The sequence below is a fragment of the Grammomys surdaster genome, unplaced genomic scaffold, assembly GCF_004785775.1.
Source record: "Grammomys surdaster isolate TR1022 unplaced genomic scaffold, NIH_TR_1.0 261, whole genome shotgun sequence".
In the NCBI taxonomy this organism is placed as follows: Eukaryota; Metazoa; Chordata; class Mammalia; order Rodentia; family Muridae; genus Grammomys; species Grammomys surdaster.
This window is the reverse complement of record NW_021604702.1, coordinates 3,797,266-3,802,729: the sequence shown is the minus strand read 5'-3', so window position 1 is coordinate 3,802,729 and position 5,464 is coordinate 3,797,266. Positions and strand designations below refer to the sequence as shown.

Sequence of the window (5,464 nt, the reverse complement as noted above, 5' to 3'; positions counted from 1 at the left end):
AATCCTGAGAAAAAACAAACAACTACGTGTCAGCAATGCTCGCTGAGGCTAGCTCACGCAAGTCAGATCCACATATGCTGGTAATATGACGGCTGTTGTGTGCCTCGTCCTGAGCCGCCACAAGTGAGATTTTTGCTTTACATTGGATGGACTCATGCCCAGATAAGTGTAATTATTTAAAAATATCAAAGATACTTGTTTTGGTTTTGGGAGCTAGAATTTACATCTCAAAACAGCCCCAGTTTTCTCTGAATTTGTCATTACCAAAGAAGCAAGATTCTTTCGGTTTTCTCTCCTCTTCATTTTATGCTTATTAGCTTCTAGAGTTGTATTTACACAAAGTATTTCTTCTGAAATACTCTATCTTTGACAGAAACAGGAAGAGCAAGACACATTTGTATCTTGTCACTATCTATTTGGCTGTGAGGGAGACAGAAAGTGACACAGTTTGTCATAGTCTTCTGGGCTAGCCTTTTAGGCCTATAGCATGGACAAGAGTTCTGGACTTGCAAGGAGGCCCCCCATCCCTACCCCCATCTGGTAGAGGTTTGTAAAGGATCCTACTTGTTGATTCTGAGTCCTGAAATTTCTCTGAAAGACACAAGACAGTAAGATGGACAGAATCCAGTTTCCCTCTTAGGGTCTCCCAACCACCGAGATCAAACGTGTGCACCACTACACTGGCTGACTAATTTCTGAAATGACTTAGTCAGAGATTTTAATATGACTTATTATTCCATATCGCTTTGGGAATTGTCTTTGAGTGATGAGTCTGAGGATATAATCCTTCAAGCTTTACAATCTTAGAAGGTGGAAAACTCCTTTCTTCAGGAATGAAGGATAGGTAACAAGGCAAGACCTGTGCAACTTGAATCATGTAATCCTTTAATACAACAGAGGTCTGCATCCTAGACAACGTGCCCATTTCTAAGTGGGGTACTGGGACCACTCCCAAGGAGTAAAGAGGCCCATTGTCAGAAAAAGGAGATTTTGTTCCTAGAGGCTCCAAAGTCGTTACAGCCCAGATCAGCACAGTTTGTGAGCAGAGGCACTATGCTTATTGTCTGAAGACCTATTCCCACTCTGCTTCCTTTGCTGTTGTTTTGTGTAAGCCAAGTCTCCATGACCCAGACATCTTAGCCTTTCAACTAAGAACAGGATTATGCACCAGCATTTCATGGAGGCCATGGTGTGGAGGACATAGAAACAACAAAAATGTGGGGCTTACTGCTATCATCTCTACTCCAGACACCTGGCCATTGCCAGGCCATCTGTTTACTGAACTTAATTTGCAAGGTTCTAAAAGGGAAGGTGATTGCTCAATGTTCAAGCTCAAGAGCAGCTGCCAACCCTCCCAGGTGTTCAGGAAGCACATCTGCTTCCCACCTGCGTCACGCAAAGTGGGGTAAAGAAGGCAGTGTTCCTTTCAGCTTCTTAATCATGATCAGCTCCCTCTGTCTGATGCAGCTCGGAAGTGTCCAGCTTCTATTCATGGACGCCTGGCAATGTAGACTTTCAAACGCTGAAGCATTTGAAACATTCCTCCTTTTATCCCTAAAACGGATCACGCTCCCAAAGCTCCAGCCACACCTGCTGTTGATCCTGTATTCACGTGGTGATGACTCTCTCTCGCCTGGAGTCCCTGGCATTTCCTTTGACACATCAAAGTGAAACTCCTAGAAGACAAAAACAATGTATCTGTTGTTAGATGAAGAGCACCTCCATTTCAAGGTAAAAAAAACCTAACACAAGGCTGAGGTTTTTTGAAGTCCTAATACCTAGTCGTCTAAATTTGGGGGTTAAGGACTGCAGGATGGATACTGGTGACAGTTCAAGCTGTCACTCCAGCAAAGCCACCCCTTTCAAAAGGGACAATGTGATAAAACTCTGCAAGGAAGTTGAAAGACCAATTGAATCCACAAAGGCATCCCTCCCACCCCACCCCACCCCCGCCCCAGAGGAATAAATTTCTCACAAATTCAATGAGGTTCCCTGCATTTCAGGTTTTCCACTAATGTGTCCCCTTCTCTTCTTCTCCCTTAAAGCCTTAGCTCTGGCAGCTATGTCTTCCAACTGTGTATCCTCCCCTAACTACTTTCAGTGGTTTACTTTTTCTGATTTCTCTGCAATCCTTCCACATAAAAACATCTATCTGTGGCCTTGTGATTTGACATATCTTTGAGATCATCCACTAAGCCAATCTGTCTTAGCTTTCTTAGCTGTTACTTAGTTCAAAGGATTACTGAGGATTGAGTGCATTGATACATACATACATACATACATACATACATACATACACGTGTGTGTGTATGTGTGTGTGTGTATGTGTGTGGCTTTGAATAGAGACTGCTGCATAGGAACCTGTGATTCTGTGTTGGCTGCATAAGTGTGAGCTTCTCCTCATGAAAGCCAGTGTAAAACTCCTTCCATCTTCTGATAAGATGCAGCTCCTATATGTGGCACGTGTGTCCTCAGAACCCAAGTCTGCTCTGGCTCTGTCATCTGTGTCTTGTTCATAGGAAGTATGAGATATTTTCAGCCAATGAGATGACTCTTTCACATTTCTCTCTAGATCCTCTCTGTATGAACTTTCCCTGAGAACATGTACCAGTGAAATGTCTCCTGAAGACTCAAAATGTCTTTCTTGTTGGAGAAGTATGGTTGGGGATATAGCTCAGCGGTAGAGCATTGGCCAAGACCCTAGGTTCAGTTCCCACTAACACTCATATGCAAGAAAACAAGCTATCATGGTATTTTTTAAATGTAAATTAATGTGCTCACTTCAGCAGCATATACACTAAAGAAAAAATTGGAACGACACAGAGAAGATTAGCATGGCCCTTGCACAAGGATGACATTCAAATTCATAAAATGTCCCCTAAGAATATGTGACTTACCATTGCTTATTAGATTTATAGAATGTACCTGGGACTTTAATCACTTCATTTAACCTTCACAACAAAAATTAAATTTCTATTAGGTGAGAAAGATGAACCCACAGAAAGGAGGATACCTCTTCCGTAAGGAAGTGGCTATGTCAGGATTCTGGAATCTATAGTTATCTGCCAAGTGCCTTGCTCCTTCTCAGTGTGATAACCAGTCGCCTTCCCTTTCTGTTCAGATTCACTGTGCTGTCTCTTTGCAATGAGCAACATCATTGGAAGCTCTTCCTCTGCTCATGGAGAAATTTGTTCCAGTAAAAGTACCTAGATATTATTAGCTTAATAAGACCTCCATGTTTCCCCAAATACGAGCACCCACTTGCCTTTGTAATCACCGTATGGATGTCTCTTCTATGTCAGAGACTCTCCTGCCTTTGAATTTCTAGAATCCTTTAGTTCACAGATGAGGGTCCAGAATGACCACTGGCTTCACATCTTGAAGTACTGAGTGTTTCTTGGCTGAGCTGGTTCCCTGGACTCAACTTCAGTCTGGCCTGTGTGGATTTCTTGTGGAGTAGGCGCCTGGCACGTGGTGAACAACCGTAAATGGCCCCAAACAAATGATTGACTGAAGTTATAATAAGCAGCCAAAAGTACACGTAACATGAAAATTGAAATCTATAAGAGTCAAAAGGTGACTGAAGGTCTGTTTCACTCCTGATGAGAAGCTCATTAGCAGAGGCACCTAAGCGAGGCTTATGTTGGCAATCTGGGTGATTGTTGTTTGAAGACTGGATTAATCCCTCTGCTGGTGCCATCATCATCCACCAACCTACTAGGATAGCAGTAGCTACCCTGATGGTACCTGCCTGTAATTCTAGTACTCAGGAGGCTTGAACAGGAGGATTATGAGTTCAAGGCTAACCTGAACCGTGGAATGAGACTGTCCCTTAAAAAAGTAATTCCTCTACACAGCCAAATTGAACTAGAGTACCATCTCCTCTAGTAAACCTTTCTCTGGACCACTCATTAATACATCAGTCCTGTGAAGCTTTGACTAGTCGTTTGCATCAATTCCAAAACTAAAAGAAAATAGTTTTATTTCCTTAAGGAAGTAAGGACCCAAATATGAAACACTTTAACCCACTATCTGGTACATGCTAAGGTTTTCGTTCATTTTCTTTACAGACAAGACCCTCTGTGTAGTTCTGGCTGATCTGGAATTCACCATGTAAAACCAGGCTAGCCTCAGACTCACAGCAAACCACCCGCCTCCACCTCCTGAATGCTGCAGTTAAAGGGTGTGCCACCAGGTCCAGCACACATGTCAACTATTTAATGTACCTGCTTTGTTTTTCAATTCTTAGATACCAACTATGTGCAATTTCTTTTCTCTGTTTATTTGTTTGTTTGTTTGTTTTTGAGATAGGGTTTCTTTGCGTAGCCCTTGCTGTCCTGGAACTCCATCTGTAGACCAGGCTGGCCCAGATGCTGGAATTAAAGGCACCTGCCACCACCTCCGGCGATGTATAATTCTTGAAATTCATTTTTGGGAAAATTGATTCATTGTGAAAGCTAGTCAGTCTTGAAAAGAATGAAATAGAACTTTTTACAAGTGTGGTCAGATGCATTTTTGAGGAACGACATATTGCTACGTATGGCTTTATGAAAGGGGCATGATGCTCTTCCCTTCCGGTCTGATCATCTACCGACACTTTGACATCTTTCAAGCTTCCTGAAGGATACAGATGATGAGTGACTTCTCGGGGCTGCTCAGACACTCTTGGTGGTCTGGATGAAGTGGGCTCTACTGCAGATGACTTGCACTGACGCTCTGGTATCTGCCACTCCCTGCCCCAAGATTCTGTGATCTTACAGACTGCTCTAAACCTTGCCTGGACTTCTTAGAGCTTTCCTGAAACCCAGCAACCTCAGGGCCTTATTTTTCCTTCACAAAAGGAACCCCCCATTCTCCATGTCAGAAGCATTTCCTCTCATTCTATGAGAGACTTAGTGTGTGTTACTGTCCCAGGCAGCCACTTTCTTCAGTGAGCATTCACAGGCCCGTCCAGGCTCAGGGAATCTTGGCAGGAATATTTGGCAGCTCCCTGATCTTGCTAGAAATACCAGAAGCCCACAATTTGCCTAATGCTAACTGAAGTTTCAGCCTACTCTCCAAGCCTTTAGAGCATTTAGAGGCTCGAGTAACTTAGGAAATTCTTAGTACAGAGAGTGCCTAAGGAAGACACAATTTGAAAACCAGCAGTGAAAGAAAGCAAAAGAGTCCACAGGTAGCCTTACTGTGCTGCACCCCACGTCTTCAAAGGGCCCTGTTAAGTTTGAAAATATCCCATGTTTCACCTGCCCTGCGAGTCCTGCCCACCCTGTATGACTCCCCACCATCACCTCCTGAGGCGCCTGGGTAAATCTCCCTTATTTGCCTTTGGGAGTGTTTGATTGCCACTGAGTCCTCACAGCCGTGGGTGTGTCACTCTGGTATTCTCTATACCTCAGGGGTGTGGCAAGATGGGCACCCGTGCCAAATGGTTTCACCCACTTAAGGTGTGGTGCTGGCTCTCGCT

The 5,464-nt window shown here is 43.7% G+C and overlaps 1 pseudogene; it reads left to right on the top strand.

Annotated features, from left to right (window-relative positions):
• Positions 1-2,773: 2,773 nt before the first annotated feature.
• LOC114627917 lies at positions 2,774-2,886 on the top strand (annotated as a pseudogene).
• Positions 2,887-5,464: the final 2,578 nt, after the last annotated feature.